The following is a 21881-nucleotide window of genomic DNA, read 5'->3' as shown; positions in this document are numbered from 1 at the left end:
TAACCTAAGTTACCATTACACCTAACACTACCCTATCAATAAATTAATTAAATAAACTACAATTATCTTAACTAAAATACAATTAAATACACTAAACTATATTACAAAAAAAACAAACACTAAATTAAAAAAAATAAAAAAGATTACAAGAATTTTAAGCTAATTACACCTAATCTAAGCCCCCTAATAAAATAAAAAAGCCCCCCAAAATAATAAAATTTCCCTACCCTAAACTAAATTAAAAAAGTAATCAGCTCTATTACCAGCCCTTAAAAGGGCCTTTTGCGGGGCATTGCCCCAAAGTAATCAGCTCTTTTACCTGTAAAAAAAAAGAACCCCCCCATTACAACCCACCACGCACACACCCCTACTCTAAAACCCACCCGATCCCCCCTAAAAAAAAAACTAAGTCTAACCCCCAAGTGGTCCTTACCTGTCCTGAAGACCGGCGGAGAAGGTCCTGTTCCAGGCGGAGAAGTCTTCTTCCAAGCGGTGACCTCTTCATCTTCCAGGAACCAGCCGGCACGGAGCAGAGGAGTTGAAGACCGATGACCACGGAGCTGAAGACCGTCCACTCTGGAATTGAAGACCGGCGATGCTGGAACTGAAGATCGGCGACGCTGGAACTGAAGACCGGAGCCATGGAGCGTGGAGGATCCTCTTCATACGATGAATAGGAATTCAAGGTACGCGATTAAAAATGGCGTCCCTTGAATTCCTATTGGCTGATTTGAGCCTTCAAATTCAAATCAGCAAATCGGATGAGAGCTACTGTAATTGTATTGGCTATTCAAATCAGACTCGGGGTTTATGTTAGGGTGTAGTTAGGTGTAAACATAAAATGTGTTTTCCCATAGGAATCAATGGGGCTGCGTTACTGAGCTTTACGCCGCTTTTTTGCAGGTGTTAGACTTTTTCTCAGCCGGCTCTCCCCATTGGATGTGTGTATTTATATATCTAAAAAAAAAAAAAAGAGGAGCGCACACATCATTTAATGAAGTAAAACAGATAAAAAAACAAACATGGGCCCAATCCCCCAAATCGGAACTACTCACGAGAGGTGACCTCAAACATGTGAGGTATGTATACATGTAAAGTGGAGCGGGATCCTCCTGGAACAAGATTCTGCAGAAATAAGTTCCACGAAGAATCAACACAATCCCAAGGCACTGTTCTTAGTGCCATTGAGGTACAGATGCTCCTATTGTGGCTCCCTATTTGAGAGCCGCAATCTGTCGTGCAGTTCATGTCTGTTTGTTGAAAAAGCAAACATGGCCATTCAGTAAGACGCAATGACTTACAAGTCGTATTAAAGCTGTTAACCCCTACACTGCCATCCCCCCACATCGCAACTACTAAAATAAACCTATTAAACCCTAAACCAACCACCCCACATCACGACTACTAAAATAAACCTATTAACTCCTAACCGCTGTCCACCCACATCGTGACTACCTAAATTAAACTATTAACCCTTAAAACTACACCCCCTACTTTTAAATTAAAGTTACAATATATTAACTACATTAAAATAAATAAAAACTTAACTGTGAAAAAAAACAACCTAAGATTAAACTTCGAAAAAAATTTTTAGAAAATAATAAAAATCTAAAATTACACAAATGAAAAAAATCTAACATTACATAAAAAAACTAACTAACCTTACATTAAAAAAACATTAGTGCTGCAGAATCTATTGGCCCTCTACAAATAACTGATAATAATGTATTCCTAATTTAATACCCCTTAAAAAAACACCAAAATAAAAAAAACACCCTAATCTATAAATAGCTGTTAATCAATAAGCTCTTTTACAGCTCATAAAAAATAAAAAAGCCCTAATCTAAAAAAAAAAAAAAAACACCTAAAAAAAAACAAACTAATACTAACCCCAAAATAGGTACTCACTATTGATGAAGTCCAGCTATCCATCTTCTAACCAGCGGTGAAAGGTCTTCATCCAGACAGCTCAATTTTCATCCATCGGAGAGCCATCTTCTTTCATCTTTCTGGAGGCATGGAGCGGTCGTCTGAGGTGAGGAGCAGTCTTCTGTGGTAGCGGTCTTCGGGGACGTGAAGGGTCCTCTTCTTTCGATCGTCGGCCGCACACTGAAGATTGAATGCAAGGTACCCCTTTTATATTGGGGTGCCCTTGCATTCCTATTGGCTAAAAAATTCAAATCAACCAATAGGATGATAGCTGCTTACATCCTATTGGCTGATTTCATCAAAGTCTAATCAGCCAATAGGATGTAAGCAGCTCTCATCCTATTGGCTGATTTGAATTTTTTAGCCAATAGGAATGCAAGGTACCCCAATTATAAAAGGGGTACCTTGCATTTAATCTTCAGTGTCGTGCAGACTATTGCATGTAAAGGACCTCCACATTGCTGCTGACTGCTGCTGCCGCCAAGGACCACCGCTCCAGATCCGCACATCAGAAGACCGCTCTGCACATCCGTCAAGAAGAAAGAAGTTGGTCCCGTGATGGATTAAGATGGATCCGCCTGGATGAAGACTTTTTGCCGCCTGGAAGAAGATGGATTGCCAGCCTTCAGTAATTGTAAGTACCTATTTTGGGGTTGGTGTTAGTTTTTTCATGTTTTTTTAGAGTGATTTATTTTTTTAGATTAGGGCATTTTTTTAATTTTTATGGGCAGTAAAAGAGCTGATTGCCCTTTTAAGGGTAATGCTCATACAAATGCCCCTTTAGGGGCAATGGGTAGATTATTATTTTTTATTTTTTGGGGGGGGTTTGGGCGGGTGGGGGTTGTAATTTTAGGTGGGGTTTTGTATTTTTTTCTGGAAAAAGAGCTGATATTTTTAGGACAATGCCCTACAAAAGGCCCTTTTAAGGGCTATTGGTAGTTTATTGTTAGATTAGGGTTTTTTTTTTATTTTGGGGTGGCTTTTATTTTTAAGGGGGTATTAGATTAGGAATACATTTTTTTATTTTGGATAATTGAATTTGTTATTTTCTGTAATGTTAGTTTTTTTATTTTTGTAATCTTAGATCTGTGCATCAGAAGACCGCTCCGCACCTCTGTCAAGTTAATCCCGTGATGGATTAAGATGGATCCGCCTGGATGAAGACTTTTTGCCGCCTGGAAGAAGATGGATTGCCAGCCTTCAGTAATGGTGAGTACCTATTTTGGGGTTGGTGGCTTTTATTTTTAAGGGGGTATTAGATTAGGAATACATTTTTTTTATTTTGTATAATTTAATTTGTTATTTTCTGTAATGTTAGTTATTTTATTTTTGTAATCTTAGATATTTTTTTTCTAATGTTAGTTTTTTTTTGTAATGTTAGATATTTTTATTTTGTGTATATTTAGATTGTTATTATTTTCTGCAATATTAGTTTTTTTTCTAAGAGGTTCACCACGAATTTGGACTGACATGTCAAATGTGGAATGTTTTTTTTTTATTTTAATGACAAAAAAAGGTATTGTTCCCATCTACTAATTTATACACAGTTCAATTTTTCCTATTGCATTTAAAAAAAAATTCTAGCCATATTATTATTTAGCCAGGTATGTTTTACAATCTTCTTTTCTTGTATTGGCTTTAGCCTACTTGGTGCCAAGTACTGTTTTAGGTTGTTATTTCTCCTAAAAACACACTAGTATTTTCTTGCAATATTTTACATAGACTATCATCCTGTTTTAAAACATCCCAATGTTTCTTAGTGATCGTCTCTATCTTTTTAGCTCTATTGTTATATTTAGTCAGGAAAAGAGATTTGTTATTTATCCCCTGGACTTATTAAAATTTCTATTGTTTTTGTTTTTAATCAATTCTTGTCTATCCAAATTTCTTGCCTTCTTGTAACTGTTCTTTATTATTTCCTCTGGGTATTTTTTAGCCCTAAACTTATGTTTTAGAATATTGGCTTACCTGTCAAAATCATCCATTTTAGTGCAATTCCACCGTGAACGTTGGAATTGTCCATAAGGTATATTATGGATCCATTTTTTGTGTTGGTAACTGACAGCATGTAAATAGCTGTTGGAATCTGTTTCTTTTCTATATAGACTGCTTTCTATGCTACCTTTTTCATAGAATAAGATCACATCTAGAAACTACTGGCTAGATTACAAGTTTTGCGGTATGGGTTACGGCTCTTTTTCACTACCGCTGGTATTACGAATCTTGCAGGTTTAGCTGCACCGCACAGTTTTTGGCCGTAACGCAATGTAATTACCACAGCTTTCAAAAAGTCCTTTTTCAATGGGACTTCCATAGCGCCTTTTTATGTAATGTTAGAGTCTGCCTGCGAGGCCAAAAAGTGAGCGGTACAGCCTATACCGCCAAGATCCATACCGTAAACTGAAATTCAGTAGTTATGGGTTTTACGCTAGAAAGCTACAAAGTACACTAACACCCATAAACTACCTATTAACCCCTAAACCAAGGCCCTCCCACATCCCAAACACTAAAATAAAATTATTAACCCCTAATCTTCTGCTCAGGACATTGCCGCCACTAGAATAAACATATTAACCCCTAAACCACCATACTCCTGCATCGTAAACACTAGTTAAATATTATTAACCCCTAATCTGCTGTCCCTAACATTGCCGCAACCTACATTACAGTTATTAACCCCTAATCTGCCGCCCTTACGTCGCCCCCACTATACTAAAGTTATTAACCCCTTCACCTAACCCTAAGTCTAACCCTAATACCCACTAAGTTTAATATAATTAAAATAAATCTAATTAAAAATTCATATCATGAGGGGCAGAGCCAAGCCATGCAGGAACATGGCTGCACTTTAGAATTGCTCCGTAATCACCTACACTTTCAGCCCTTTCTAACAGGCCAGGAGACAAGCCTCAACTTCAAAAAGTAAATCGGAGTGCTATGTAGGGGTGACCACCCTAGCCTACCAGTTGCCTGAGCGGAGAAGAGCCAACATGACGAGCAGCATAATAAGGAGCTCCTGTGAGGCATCGCCATTTTCGGCCTTCAAGGTTAACTATACCCAGCCTCCCTCTAACACCCGTTGCGCTCCCATTCACATCCTACTTGTGGAGGACAGGGCTAGTGCCAAATACTAGGGCGCCAGGACCGGATTACAAATGATCCGTTTCCCTAACCGGATCGCACACCCGACACTTGCCCTTGACGCTGCCCATGTGGCTGGGCCGTGAGAGTACTCCTCCCGGTCTCAAAAAGTAAGTGGCTGACTCGCTGTTCACATCGCTGCTGGCACTATACCAAGAACAGCAAGTTATACAAAGCACTGTTCCCCAGAGGTTGCATTGAGGGACATATATTTACTTTTAACGCTACACTAAAACCATCAGCCCTATTAACCAGATATAGCCCTAGCTAACTTTATTTAGCACAGCTTCAACTCTGCCACCTAGCTTGCATAGACTTTAATAATAACACCCAGAAACTGAGTATATTGCCATCTACTACTCCACAGTATATTATATACAAGTAGAGATCTGCACCATCTCTAACTTAAGAACCCACCTGCTAAAGGGACTTAAGATGACTCCTAAAAAAGGGCAGAAATCCGATAAGCCCACAAAGTCACAATCACAAACCCCCTCTGTCTCCTCTTTTTTCCAATCCACGGATATCCCATCTAACACGCCTATGGATACCCCCGAGACACCGGGTCCAATTAACCCTTCAATGCCCATCAATAACCAGCAGGACTCACTACAGGCTATGCAAGCTAAGCTGGCATCTCTACCCTCCAAGTCTGACCTGGAGTCATTGAAGTCCTTCATAAAGGAGGAGATGAGAGATTTGAAGAGAGATCTGAATGAGATGGGGGCCAGGATTGACTACTTGGAGGAGGGCCAAGATACCTTAAACAACCTGGTAAGCACTAATACACATCAAATATCTATCCAGGACTCCATGGTACAGTCACTACAGGACAAACTCGAGGACCTGGATAACCGTGGCCACAGGAACAACCTGCGGATCCATGGTATTCCTGAAGACATACTCCAAGACCAGCTCAAAGAATATCTTAAAGTTCTGTTTCACTTCTTGTCACCTAACTCACCTCAGCTGCTCAGTGAGGATATCGAAAGAGCTCACAGGGCGCTACATCCCTTACCTAAACCCCCTCTACCACCACGGGATGTTATCATTAGATTTTTGCGCTTCACCGCAAAAGATGCCGCCTGGCAAGTTGCAAGATGTCGGCAATCTATATAGTTCCTGGGTCATTCTCTACAAATATACCAGGACCTTAGTCCTTATACAATACAAAGGCACAAGGAAATAAAATTTATTACAAGTACCCTGCAGGAACATCATATAAAATACCACTGGGGCTTTCCGTTTAGTCTGATAGTTAACCATAACGGGTCCCAAATTACCTATAAGGATTACAGCAACCTTGAACACCTTTCCAGCTCTCTCAACCTCAAGTTCAACTCACCACGTTCATCACCCCCCCCCGACTCCAATGGAACCTGGGCCCTCCCTCCCAGGCGACCAGAGGCCTCGCTGGAACAGAGTCCAACCGAAAAGGAGGAAAACGGATGCCTTGCTACCTAGAGCAGCTGCCCCTTAACCACGAAATGGCTCACTTTGCATCATTTGCCATGTTTGGGACAGTCCCAACGGTTCACCTGACTTGTTTGGGCCCTGTGTTTTCCACCGAATCTCAAGGCCACATTTTGTCCCCCACTCCTGCTATTTCCAAGACTTCTGCCCTAGCAGTGACGGAACAACTAGACCCGTGCAGGTCCCGGTAATGTATGGAACTCTATTGTATACCCGCCTAGCTGATATTATGCCACCTGTCTTAATTGTGTCACATAAACCTGTTTTATACGCTAGTATAAGTTGTACACGCTTTGTAACATATAGATCTCTATAGTGTATTTGCCCAGTTGGCACTTTATCATCTGCTTAGACCTCTATTGCATGCCTATCCAGCTGGCATTATCCCATCAGACTCCACTGAGACACATGACCTTGTATAGTATACTAGTATAAATTGTACATGCTCTGGAACATTAAAAGTACACTTGCCCAGTTGGCACTTCACCGCCTGTTCAGGTTGAACCATCCGAATCTGTACATTTTGTTAGTTTAATCCTGTTTCCTACGCCTTATGACTATTCTTTATGGTTCGCCTGTCCAGCTGGCTTTATTTCCCTTGTCTTCATTGAGCCATATGAACCCTTATTGTATACTAGTATAAATTATACATGCTCTGGTAATGTATGGAACACTAAGGTGCATTTGTACAGTTGGCACTTCATCATCCGTTTAGGTGAAACCATTTGCACCTGTACATTTTGTTAGATAAACTTGTTCTCTGAACCTCATGGTTATTATACCCTTGTAACACCCTTGCTGAACCTTTTTGGCCATACTGGCTCACACTAGATGGCCAATCTTTTCCTAAGCTTCTGACTGCATCTGGGCCACAATTTTGTCGGCTTAATTATTATTTAGTTCTCAGGATGAGCCGTTGTTACTATCATTTCCACATTCTTTTCCTTAGAACAATCTCACTTTTATGATAGTTAACTGGTAACTAGCTACTCTCCCCTACACCCCAACCAAACAATATCTTGTCTACCAAATCGGACATAGTACTCGTAAAATGCCCCTCCCTGCCCTAACTAAAATTACCCTAACCTGAGAGTTTGATAGGTGATACTCCTCCCCCCTTGTAAGGTGTATTGCCTTATCACCCATACACTTCCTACAGTTGTTATTGTTTGTAATTTGTACTGTTTGTTTATGTACGCATTTATCGTTAAGTTAAATTTTTTTGTTTATCTATGCTTGAATCTATGTCCAGTCTCGAAAAAAGTACCTCCATTACTTACAAGATATGGTGCAGATGTTAGGTATGTCTGCACAGCACCTTTGTACCCAACCCAATGGATAGTACACTGACTAACCTTAAAGGGACACTGAACCCAACATTTTTCTTTTGTGATTTAGATAGAGCATAAAATTTTAAGCAACTTTCTAATTTACTCCTATTATAAAATTGTCTTTATTCTCTTGGTATCTTTATTTGAAATGCAAGAATGTAAGTTTAGATGCCGGCCCATCTCTGGTGAACAACCTGGGTTGTCCTTGCTAATTGGTGGATAAATTCATCCACCAATAAAAAATAGCTATCCATAGTTCTGAACCAAGAAAAAGCTTAGATGCCTTCTTTTTCCAATAAAAATAGCAAGAGAACGAAGAAAAATTGATAAAAGGAGTAAATTAGAAAGTTTCTTAAAATTACATGCTCTATCTGAATCACAAAAGAAAATTTTTGGGTTCAGTGTCCCTTTAAGTTCATTTCCCATAACACCAAAGGTCTTAACAACCCTCAAAAACGATCACTTGCCCTAAGAGTTTATAAGAAAAATAAAGGGGACATCATTTTTATACAAGATACCCACTTCAAGAGAGGTTTCGAACCCAAAGCAGGTCTCCAGAAATTTGGCGAGGTCTTTCTTTCCTCACACGCTACCAAACATAACGGAGTGGGGATACTGGTGAACAGAAGGTTGCCATTTTGAGTCTCTTCCACGCACAGTGACAGGGAGGGGAGATACATTATCCTAGTAGGATTTCTTTATTATAGGCCTATCACATTGGTAAATATGTATGCTCCTAATGTAAACCCTACCCCTTTTTTTATACGCTCTGTAACAAAATACTAGAGGTGGCCAGGGGCAGCCTGGTCCTAGGAGGCGATTTTAATTTAGCAATTAATCCATCATTAGACTGCTCCTCAGGCACGTCCTCAGTCCCTAACAAAACACTGAGACAGATTAAACACTCTCTCTCCCAACTAGCATTGCATGATACCTGGCGACTCCAGCACCCAGACGAGAGGGACTATACGTTTTATTCCAACCCTCACCATTCATATACAAGAATTGACTACATTTTTACTGATGTTACCAGCCTCTCTTTGTCACATAAACCGGCATCCACCCTTTAACTAGGTCCGACCACGCTATAATTAGCTGCCAATTCCAGTGGGCCTCCTCTTCCCCCTATTCTTCCATGTGGAGACTAGATGACTCTCTCCTCAGAGATCCCTTAGTCTATGCCCAAGTGCAGAAAGCACTAATTGAGTACTTCCAGAAGAATGATTCCCCCGGGGTAGATATACATAGCATATGGAACGCACATAAGTGCGTAATCAGAGGCAAGCTCATCGCCATTAAGGCCGCCAAGACAAAGCAACAACACACATACCTCAATTCTCTACTAGAGGATATAGCTAAATTGCAGGAGATACATAAAATGTTCCCCTCAAACACCTCTCTTTTAGATAGCATCACGCATAAATGAAACCAGCTCCGCCTTCTTTTGGGCTCCGAAGCCAAAAATAAAGCTCTATTTCTGAGAAAGGTCTACTATGAAGGGGCAAACAAACAAGGTAGAATGCTGGCTCATCAACTTAAGAAAAGGAATGATAAGCAGTGTATAATGGGTGTTCTGGGTTCCGTTGGAGCTGTGAGGTCTTCCACTACCGACATTTCTTCAGCTTTTAAGGAATATTATGATACTCTATATAACATAAGACGGGGCTCGGAGGACCCCAGCCCCGGGGACATAGACAACTACTTATCTGATTTGAACCTTCCTAAACTATCTAATGATCAAAGGGTAGAACTTGACTCCCCATTCACAGAGGAAGAGCTTCTCAGAGTTATATCCTCTCTCCCTTCAGGCAAGGCCCCAGATCCGGACGGATTCGGGAACTCTTACTATATACAATTTAAAGAACTATTGTCCCCATATCTTCTCAGGTAGTAACTTAGCATAGACGAGAATAAGGTCTTTTCCCCGACAACACTTCGAGCACATATTTCGGTCGTCCCAAAGCCCAACAAATCCCCAGATTTAATAGCAAACTATCGCCCGATCTCACTTATTAATACAGACATAAAGATTTTTGCAAAAATAATCACGAACCGTCTCAATCGCTTCCTTCCTGATCTCATCAACTACGACCAAGTTGGATTTGTCCCAGGACGTGAGGCACGGGATAATACTGTCCTTAACACCCATCTAATCTGGCATATCACTAATAATAAAATCCCTTCAGTATTAATTTCAACAGATGCAGAGAAGGCCTTCGACCGCGTCAACTGGTCATACCTGAAGGCATCCCTAGAGGCCTTTGGTCTTAGTTCCACCACTATACAACAAATATTCGCACTATATTCTTCCCCGAGCGCCTGTATACTAATAAATGGCTCTCTATCCCCCCCCCAATAGAAATAAAAAACGGTACTTGCCAAGGTTGCCCTCTATCCCCCTTACTCTTTGCGCTTTTTATCGAAACTATCGCTTCCAAGATTAGGAGTAATGCTGACATTTCGGGTATCACTATAGGTCAGGAAATTTACAAACTATCCCTTTTCGCTGACGATATCTTATTTACTCTTACTAATCCCGAAAAATCGATCCCCTCCCTCTTGTCAGAGTTTGCAACTTTTAATAAACTCACTGACTTCATAATAAATCAGAGTAAATCTGAGATCCTAGAATTCGAGCTCCCTCCAAGCTCGGTGGAATTTATTAAAGATAGTTGCCCTTTGAGATGGTGCGGTGGTGCCTTGAGGTACCTGGGTATATACCTTCCTAAATCATATGATAAACTATTCCAAGTTAATTTCCTCCCAATTAAAACCACAATAATGAGAGATTTATCATCTTGGAGTTCAAAAAAACTTTCCTGGTGGGGTCGGATAAACACCATAAAAATGAATATCTTCCCTAGACTCCTCTACATCATGGGACCCCTCCCAATTCCCCTTCCTCCTAAATATCTCTCCCAGGTCCAGAATTTATTCAATACATTTGTATGGAATAAGAAGCCACCACAAATTAACAAAACTACCATGTCTCTACCGAGATCCCACGGTGGGCTGGGCCTACCCAATTTAGAAAAATACAGAAATTCCATCTTCCTACAGAGAATCTTAGATTGGAGGGTAGGAGCTTCGCAGAGAAGGTGGGTACATCTAGAAGAACATCTAAACCCTGTCTTCCCACTTGCTAGCCTGTGCTGGTGCCCGGACTTCTCAGAGAAACTCAAACAGCTCACAAACCCTATTACTAAGGAAACTGCCTTACAGTGGGAACTTACCTCCAGACACAACCCGTGCCTGTCCTCCTGCCCGGGCCCTCTGACATCCTTATTACACAACTCTGACTTTTCCCTGACACCACTAATCAACTCGACATCTCCATCCCCGATAATAGGCGATATACTCGTATACAGTGTAACCATAAATGAATCTATATGCACACAGGACCAACTCCTGATCAGAGGCTTTGACTGGGCGCATAATTGGTTCTCCTATAGACGAATACACCACTATATTTTTACCCACAAACATAAAAACAACTTAGTCCGCCCACCCACCCACAAATATCGAGAAACATTACTTATTGAAATCACCAATTAAACATTCCCTTTCCATCATTTACAAAATACTTCTCCAACCCCTTCCCGGTAACTTACCTTATTCCATAGAGATGTGGGAGAGAGAGTTAGGGACCATAATTCTTCCCCAGACAGCAAACAACATAATCTTGAATACAAAAAAATCTTCTACCTCAGCTACTATCTTAGAAACCAACTATAAAATTCTACACTGTTGGTATTTAACCCCCCGTAAGCTACATCGCCTTTTTCCCAATACTAATAATAAATGCTGGAGGTGCGGTCATGTAGGGAGTGGAATGGGCCACATGTGGTGGTGGTGCTTTCAAATAAACCACTATTGGTACGAGGTCATACATGAAGTGGAAACAATTTTGCAGACTTCCAAATACCCCCTGATCCCCAGATCTGGCTATTGAATAGATCTATCCGACTGCCCTGTAAATCCCTCATTCCCCTGTTTCGGATTTTTGTTAATAGCATTAGAATGTTAATAGCTAAATTATGGAAGTCAAAAAATAGAATCCCACACTGGGTTTATGGAGGGCTAAGGTCTCTGAACTGCTGGAGTTGGAGGAATACTCTGCTTACAAGAGAGGCCTTACAGATAATTTCATTATGATACACGCTATATGGGACAAATATATTAAAGCCAAAAGTAACTCCCCTAGCTAACTGTGACCATTTAGGGAACTAATGGAGGCAGTACCTAGCACTAATACTGCATCCTTAGAGTTATTTATCTTCTTGTCATTGTGATTGGTACTTCGAGACTGGATGTATTTTACTTTTATTTTACTTTTACTTTTATTATTTTTTACTCTATTTTACCTCAGATCACCCCATAGTGCTTTATTGTACTTCATTAATTGCTATACCTTTTTTTGCTTAGGTTTTATTAGCTCTTACTGCAAAACTCGTAATCTAGCCGTACATTTTTAATGGATCAAATTTACCAGTAAACTTTAAATTTAACTGGTTAATATTCCCATATTCGATGAAAGGATTCAAATTATCCTCACTTCTTTCCAGATTATTATGATGTTGTCTATAAAGTGAAGCCATAACTTAATTTGGGTCCGGAAAGGATTGTTATTCCAAATGTAATTATTTCCCAAAAACCCATTTAAAGATTAGCATACTTTGGGGCAAAGCAAGTACCCATCGCTGTGTCCCCAATCTGCATATAATTTTGATCTTCAAAAAAGAAAGTAATTATTAGTAAGGAAAATTCAATACCTTCCAGGATAAAATCCTGTTGCAATTTAGGTAAATGGCCAGGTTCAGTTAAAAAGTGTTTGACGTGTAAAATTCCTTCCAAGTGAGGAATACAGGTGTACAGGGAAGTCACATCTAATGTCAACCACTTATAACCTGAATTTAACTGTATTGGGTCCAAAATACTCAACAAAGTTGGGGTATTCCTTAAATAGATTTTAAGTTTAAAACCATAGGTTTAAAAAAATAGTCTATATATTGTGATAGGTTACAAGCGATGGAATCAATTCACAAAATAATTGGTCTCCCTGAGGGATTCTCTACAATTTTGTGTACCTTGGGAAAATAGTTAAATATTGCAGTTTTACATTTATCCATTGTATAGGAATTTAGACTCTCTATTGATAATCCCTTATAATTCTGCCCTAAACAAAAATGTATTTAATTCTTTGATGCAATCTAAGGTTGAGTCTTTATCCAGTTTCTTATAGGTGTTTGCTTCATCTAAAATCCTTCTTGTTTCCTTGATATAATCTTCCCTGTTCTGGATGACTATACTGCCACCTTTATCGGCCTCACGTATTATTATACACTTATCTTTCTATAAAACCTCTAAGACTTTCTTTCATCTTTACTCAAGTTATCCTGTTTAGATTTATTATGATTATAGGAATCACACAGTTCATTGAAATCCCTTTCCACCAGTTTTTTAAATACCTGTATATAATTACCCAGCTATTGAATAGGGTAAAAATGGATTTGGGTTTAAAATGAATGTGTTGGAATCCCTTATTATTCTCTTGTTCTAAAGAATTCAGTAGTTCAATTGTATATTGGTCTAATCCTGTTTCCCATACATTAACTTCTTTTGACTCTTTTTATAATGTAAGAAAATTCTTCAAAACTTGTAAATCCCCAATGCCTAGTTCATTTTTACAAACTGCCATTGTTTGTGTCAAAATGTCTCATACAGTAAGTGTAAGTTTACGGATACATTTTTTTTAGATCAATAAACAAATTGAAAGAATCTGGGCCTTCTATTGGGGAGAAAGATAAACCTTTTTGTAACAAATTTAATTCAGATGTCTTAATACAGATTAAATATTTTTGTCACGTCCCTAGTGTTATTTATTTTTTCCCATTCCCATTTATTGTTTTTTCCCATTCTGTTCATATACCTTATCAAGTGAGGGCTTTTCTGACTTGTATCCTCCTGTATTTGATTTTTTTTCAAATCTGTCTGATCTTCCAAAAAAAGGTCTCTGTTGTTGGACTGCAGATCTTTTTCTCTTCTCATAACCTATCCGGTCTATCAATAAAGCTCTGTTCAGTCTCTTTTAATTGAAAATACCTTTCTGTACTTTTCTCCCTCCTCCTCTGGGAATCTCTCTCTTTCCTCCTGCTTTGCATCTCATTATATTCATTTTTTTTCTTAAAAAAACTTTTTTTGGTTGTCCATTTATATGAGTGTATTTTTTAGAGTAAGATGAGTAGTATGTGCCTGAGGTGCCCTCTAGTGGATTATTTTTTGTATTTATAATTTTCTTTTTCTTTTTATTATTATTATTATTATTAATACTCATGTGTCTTTTTGGATTCAGAGGGGCCCATTTATCAAGCTCCGAACGGAGCTTGTGGGCCCGTGTTTCTGGCGAGTCTGAAGACCGCTGCTTCATAACCCTGTCCGCCTGCTCTGATGAGGCGGACAGGAATCGCCGGAAATGAACCCGATCGAGTACGATCAGGTTGATTGACACCTCCCTGCTGGAGTCAGCAGGGGGCGGCGTTGCACCAGCAGCTCTTGGGAGCTGCTGGCGCAATGTTAAATGCGGAGAGCGTATTGCTCTCTGCATTCAGCAAGGTCTTGCGGACCTAATCCGCACTGTCGGATCAGGTCTGCAAGACCTTTGATAAATAGGCCCCATAGTGTGTTGTTGGTTAGGTTTATGATAATTTACCTCAGCTTCTTGAAATACTTCCAATTCCATAACTTTCATTTTGTTGTTGGTCTCAATGCGTTCTTTCAGAGCCCTATGTAGTTTTTATTTTTTCTAGTTTCTATCTCTCTGTCACGCCGTGGTGCTCTAGCCATTGCTAGGGGCACGGCGTCTCCTTACCTGCTCGTTGCCAGGGGCTGTGTCGGATCCGGATGCGTGCGGCGCTGATGTCATTGCCGCACGCTCCTCTCTCACTGATGCCGGTCCGGACGTCTGTGGCATGAATCCTGCGCCTATGTAAGCCTATTTAAAATGATCTATCACTGCTCAAATATAGGTGTTACTTTGTGTGCTCCTGGGTGTGATAGATTGTTACTGCTGTATTGCCTTTTTGTGTTTGATCCCTGCCTGTCTGACAACTCTGCCTGTTATATCCAAGAGAACCTAGCTAAAGGTTTAATTCACCCTTCCTCCTCTCCTGCTGCGGCAGGCTTCTTTTTTGTCAGTAAGAAGGATGGTGGGCTCAGACCCTGCATCGACTACAGGGCCTTAAACAACATAACTATCAAGAATCGATATCCCATTCCTTTGTTCACCGAACTATATGAATCGCTCCAGGATGCTCGCTTCTTCACCAAGCTGGACTTACATGGGGCATATAATCTGATTCGTATCTTCCCAGGCCACAAATGGAAGACTGCCTTCAACACAATATCTGGGCATTACAAATACCTTCTAATGCCCTTTGGGCTGTGTAACGCCCCTGCAGTCTTTTGTCAACGATGTCTTCCGTGACCTCCTCAACCGCACTGTCATCGTCTATCTGGATAACATCCTTGTTTTCTCTTTCATTTTGGAGGAGCATCATAAACACATGAGAGAGGTACTTTAATGTCTCAGAGACAATTCTTTGGTAGCCAAGCTAGAAAAATGTGAGTTTTATCAAGTTCAGATCCAATTCCTTGGTTATGTCATCTTGAAGAAGGGTTTTGCCATGGATCCTGCTAAACTCACCACAGTTCTAGAATGGCCTCAACCTACATCATTAAAGGAATTACAGAGGTTCTTAGGGTTCTCCAATTATTACCGCAAGTTTATAAAGAACTTTTCTCAAACAGTCGCACCTCTCACTGAATTGACAAAACGGAACACAGACTGTAAACATTGGCCTCCTGAAGCAATGAATGTGTTCTCTTGTCTGAAAAAGGCTTTCTGTTCTGCTCCTGTGCTCCTGAAAATCAAAAGGGAAGAAGAACAGCACACCTGTTTGTGGGGCATGGAGTAAGATTTGCCAAATCTTGTCAATCCAAATAGTCATACATCCAAAGCACTCCAGGTGCTTTAATCCTGCAGAGAGTAGTTACAATGTGGGTAATAGTGAACTCTTAGCCATTAAGATGGCTTTGACTGAATGGCATAACTGGTTAGAGGGCACCACCAATCCCATTCATATTCTCACCAACCACAAGAATCTGACTTACCTAGAGACAGCTCATTAACTCAATTCTCGACAGGCCTTGTTCTTTTCCCATTTTAACTTTGTGGTTTCTTATCTTCCTGGGACCAAGAACAAGAAGGCAGACGCCCTTTCCCGTCAGCTCCCTCACTCAAGTGATTCCTCCCCTATTGAACACATCATACCACCCTCCTGCATGGAAGCTCAATTGAATACCACTAGTCTCCAAAGACTACAATGTGCCCAGTCTAGTAAACCTCCTGAACCTCCTGTAGCTTCCGATATCCTTTTTTTTACCTCTGAATCTACGCACTCCTGTACTCTCCTGGACTCATGATAGTAAACTCTCAGGACAACCTGGGTTAACAAGAACTTTTAAGTGTCTTTCCCAACACGTATGTGGCCTGCTATGAAGTCTGAGGCTCAGGATTATGTGAAAGCCTACACAACTTGTGCTGTCAACAAAACTCCACGATCCTTGCCTCCTGGCTTGCTCCAACCATTGTTCATTCCCAAACAACCATGGACACACATAACAATGGATTTCATTGTAGACCTTCCTCCTTCTGACCACCATACAGTTATCTGGGTTGTGGTGGATCGCTTTTCTAGACTGGCTCATTTTGTACCCCTAACCAAACTGCCTTCTGCTCAAGAACTATCTTCTCTTTTTATCTTGCATGTGGTACGACTTCATGGCATTCCTGTGGATATTGTTTCCGACAGAGGTCCACATTTCGTCTCTACCTTTTGGAGAGCCTTTTGTAAGTTGATTGGAACAACTGTTTCCTTGTCTTCTAGCTACCATCCTCAGACCAATGGACTAACTGAGAGAGTAAACTAGGATCTTGAAGCCTACCTTAGAGCCTTTGTTAACACTCGCCATACCAACTGGTCTGAGTTGTTACCTCTAGCTGAACTGGCAAGAAACACTCATTGGCACTCTTCTCTTCGATGTTCTCCATTTCAAGCCGCAGCAGGGTATCAACCTCTTGAATTCCCTCTTTCTGCTCTGTCCACTTGGGTTCCTGCTGCAGACCGACACGTTACTGAACTCACCACTCATTGGCAACGTATTCGCTCTCAGCTACGTTCAGCTTTCTGTAGATATAAAAAGTTTGCTGATTGTCATAGAGCTTCTGTACGTGCCATCCCTGTAGGTGAACGTGTTTGGGTCTCTAATCGACATATTCGTCTACGTCAACCCTGTCACAAATTGGGGCCTAGGTTTACAAGGTCCTAAAAAGACTGTCTCCTGTTGCCTACAAAGTGACCTTACCCAAAACCCTGTGCATACACCCAGTCTTCCACATCTCACTACTCAAGCCTTACATCAAGAATAGATATATCCAGCTCCAAGCTCCTCCTCCTCCGCTCCTGGTCCATGGTGACCCTGAATATGAGGTAGCTAAGATCCTGGACTCCAGATACAGGTGCAGACAACTGAAGTATCTGAAAAATTGAAAGGGTTACTCTGTGGCTGATCGTTCCTGGGTTCCTGCCCGTGTTGTGCATGCTCCATCTATTGTCTCCAGATTCCATGCTGCTCATCCTTTGAGGCCAGTTCTGGTTTCCAGATGGAACCCTTGAGAGGGGGGCTATGCCACGTCGCACTGCTCTAGCCGTTGCTAGGGGCACGGCATCTCCTTCTCTGCTTGTTGCCAGGGGCTGTGTTGGGTCTGGATGTGTGCGGCGCTGATTTCATCGCTGCACGCTCCTCTCACTGATGCCGGTCCGGCGCATATGCGCCTATGTAAGTCTATTCAAAACAATCTATCACTGCCCAAATATAGGTGTTACATTTTGTGCTCCTGGGTGTGATAAATCGTTACTGTTGTATTGCCTTATTGTATTTGAACCCTGCCTGTCTGACTACTCTGCTTGTTATACCCCTGAATTGCTGGATTGATATACTGATGCTAAACTCTACTTGTCTGATTACTCTACGTGTTTAACCCCTAAATTGCTGGACTAATATTCTGATGATGAACCCTGCCTGTCTGACTACTCTGATTGTTATACCCTTGAATTGCTGGATTGAGATACTGCACTGAACTGATTGATTGATGAACTGATTGATATACTGCACTGAAACCAACCAGAGTGTCAACACTAGGCTAAATAAAAATAAAATAACATTTAGCACCATGTAATCTAATGCTCTTAATCAATCTACTCTTGAGCAGCCTAGCAGCCTACCCAGTCATATATTACATAACAAATCATTACCAACATACTAGACCCAAGAATAGCATACTTGCCTATACAAAACTATAAATACATAACGAGTTGTGCTAAAGAAGAGGGATATTTTTCTAACCTTAACCTGACTGAATGTCCTCTATCACTACAAAAACTAATGTCACTCTAACATTTTGGAGTTAGGATTTCAAGTATATATATCCACCTTGTCTTTTTTTTGTAAAAGCAGTCTATACCTGTCACCACCACATATCAAGGGAGCAAAATGATCTATGATGATCTATCTCAAGTTTGAAACATTATGAACTGGTTGGATAAAGTGACAAGCTAATGGTTCCTCAGATGACCCACTTCTCCTAGCCGTCTGGAAGGCGCTTCTATGATTCGCTATCTTGGTCCAAAGGTTATCACAGGTTTTCCTGACATAAAATAGAATGCAAGGGAAATGGATCCAATACACCATGTTGCTTGTGGTACAGGTCACTCTCTGTTTAACCTTACATTTTCACTTCTTCTATGTCTTTGATGCATAAAGTACTGTCCATCTGTGCACCCACTACATCGATAACAGACTTGTTTAAGTTCACCTAACCATGTTCTTGGCATATAACAATTCCTAGGATCTGTCATTTGGAATATATCCGTGAGTGATCTAGCCCTCCTTAAGCCAATTTGTGGTGGTGCCATATATTTAACCAAGAGCCACAAATTTAGATTTCTGTTAGACTTTGTTAAAAGGTGGCTCCATTTTAAGAAATGCACAGATAGGTGTTGATAAAGGAGATTCGAGAGAAGTTAGATGTCTTCCAGGTGCTACTGCTCATAGAGATTTGAATTGCAAGAATTGTTAAAGAAGCTAAGAAGCACAGGGAGTTAGATGTAATTGTTCATCTAGGTACAAATGATCTGGCCAGAAATGATGATGTTGCAGTCATAAGGGAGTTTTTTTAAACTTCAAAATTCTTTAGAACATGTGGCTTCCTCTGTCATTTTCTGCTTTTTTACCTGTGTATGGATATGAAGTAGGAAGAATGCAGCGTATAACAGAATTTAATGCTTAGTTACTGAAGTGGTGCAGGGAGAAAGATAACCATCAAATATAGCAAAATATTTAAGAGGGATTGTTTACATTTGGGTTTTAAAGGGACAGTAATTCAGAGTAAGGAATTTAAAGACTTTATTAATGGCAATTTAAAGCAGGGACGGGGGCAGTGTTAATATACCCACCTATCTTCAGAGCATGGTAAAACTGTTAAGCAAAGTTTATATTCTAGTGAATTTTAATCCTAGTAATGTTCTCTGTGTAATGTACAAAAATGCTTGCAGTTTAGTAAATAAATTACCTGCACTTACTGCAATAATGATCTGAAATAAGTGGATAGCCCATTTATGTGTACAACTTTTTCCATTTAATTTTTACAGAGGATCACTGAATGATTGTTGTGAGGTACAGCAAATCAGGCATTAAATCCCAAACAGGCTTGTCCAATCCACTGGTAACATAGCATAGAGAGGTGTGTTAGTCTACTGAGAAGTGAACATCAGCCATGTTATAGTCATTACTACTTCTGGTTTTGAGTAGTAGTGTGTGACTATCTGAGCTAGCTGTGCTATTTGTTTCAGTAAAATTGTGCAGAACACATTTTTAATTGAAGTGCAGGGTACTACTTCAAAATATTTTTCATTCTGGGGTCCAGGGAACTATATAATATAGGCAGCAATGGGGCTTATCTATGTGACTATACTACAAGTAACAAAAAAAGAACATTTGTTTCACCCTTTTTTGTTCAGAACAATAGTTACAATTTTAATTAAAAGCTGCATGTAAAGATAACTTTAACCCTTTGTGTGCAGAAAAAAACACATATCTAGCTGCTGTTAACAGCACATTTAGTTTATTAATAATTATATTGATGTTGCGGTATAGCTTGTGTCTAATAGATAGGCTTCTGGCTTTTTTGGGTTGTAATATTTTCCATTTCACTGTTCTTCATATAGAATTTTTTTTAACTTTTATTATTAAATATATATTTCTATATATATATGATAATGTTAATGTAAAAAAATTATATATACCTATTTATCTATAAGAATATATATACAGGTGTGTATGTATATATATATATATATATATATATATATATATATATATTTATTTATTTAAAATAAAAATAAAAATTTCCTGTATGTGAAGAACATTGGAATGTTTCATATTTACAGTAAATACACAGTAAAACACATTCGGCTAGATTAAGAGTTTTGCGGTACGGCTTTTAATGCTAAAAAAATTGGCCATTACGCTGGAATGGCCAGGAACACATATTACGAGTTGTGGCGGTATAGCACATTTTAGCCTGTAATGCAACGTCCAATCCGCACTCAATGAGTGCAGGATTTTCCATAGCGCCGTATTACAGGTTGTGTGGTACGGCTAAAATGTTTGCATTACAGCCTATACTGACACGATCCATACCACCATTTGAAAGTAGTAGTTATGGATTTTGCAAAACAAAAATGTTTCACAAAACTCATAACTAAACTGTTACACCCATAAACTACCTATTAACCCCTAAACCGCCACTGCCCTCCAGCATAACAAACACTATATTAAACTAATTAACAGCTAATCTGCCGCCCACCCACATTGCGACTATTAAATAAACCTTATTAACCCCTCATCTGTACTCCCCAACATCGCCGAACATAATCAAACCCTATTAACCCCCTAAACCGCAGTTCCTCGATCATTCGCAGAGAGTAATAAAACGTTACTTAACCCCTATTCGCTGCCTCCCGACTTCACCGACACCTAACTAAACCTATTTATCCCTCTAAACCGGCGCCCCCCCACAATCGCTAACACTATAATAAAGTATTAACCCCTAAACCTCCAGCCCCACATTGTAACTACCTAAACTAAACATCTTACCCTTAAACCACTGCCCACATGCAAAACACTAACTTACGCTATTAACCCTAAAAACCTAACACACCCTCCTAACTTTAAATTAAAATTATATATACCTATCTTTAAAAAATAAAGTTACCTGTGAATAAACAAAAAACTCAGGTTTAAAACCTATAATAAACCTAAACTATTCTAATAAAAATTTAAAAAATATAATTAAAACTAAATTAAAAAAAAAAAATAATACATACTAAAAAATTTAAAAAATCTAAAAATTACAACAAAATAAACACTAAATTACAAAAATAAAAACTCTAAGCTTACAAAAATATAATAAATAAATTATCAAAAATAAAACACAATCCCACCACACCTAAGTGAACCCCCCCATCAACCAACCCTCCCAAATAAAAAACCTAACTCTAAAAATTCTAAGGGGCATTTGTATGGGTATTGCCTTAAAAGAACATTCAATCCTTTTACTGCCATTAAAAGGGCATTCAGCTCTTTTACAATAACCAAAGCCCTAATCTAATAACAAAATGGACCCAAAAAACTAAAAAAAAAAACCCATAACACTAAACCCCATAAAATCTACTCATGGTTCCTGAAGTCGGACAGCATCTTCATCCAGGCAGCGAGAAGTCTTATCCCTGCGGCAACACCTTCATCCATCTCGGGGACGTCTTCTATATTCATCCTGGTAGCACAGAGTGGAGCTATCCTGGAAGACATCCTGCGCGGAGCATCCTC

Source organism: Bombina bombina, chromosome 6, assembly GCF_027579735.1.
Source record: "Bombina bombina isolate aBomBom1 chromosome 6, aBomBom1.pri, whole genome shotgun sequence".
Taxonomy (NCBI): domain Eukaryota; kingdom Metazoa; phylum Chordata; class Amphibia; order Anura; family Bombinatoridae; genus Bombina; species Bombina bombina.
The sequence above is the reverse complement of the archived record's forward strand: the minus strand, read 5'-3'. Positions refer to the sequence as shown.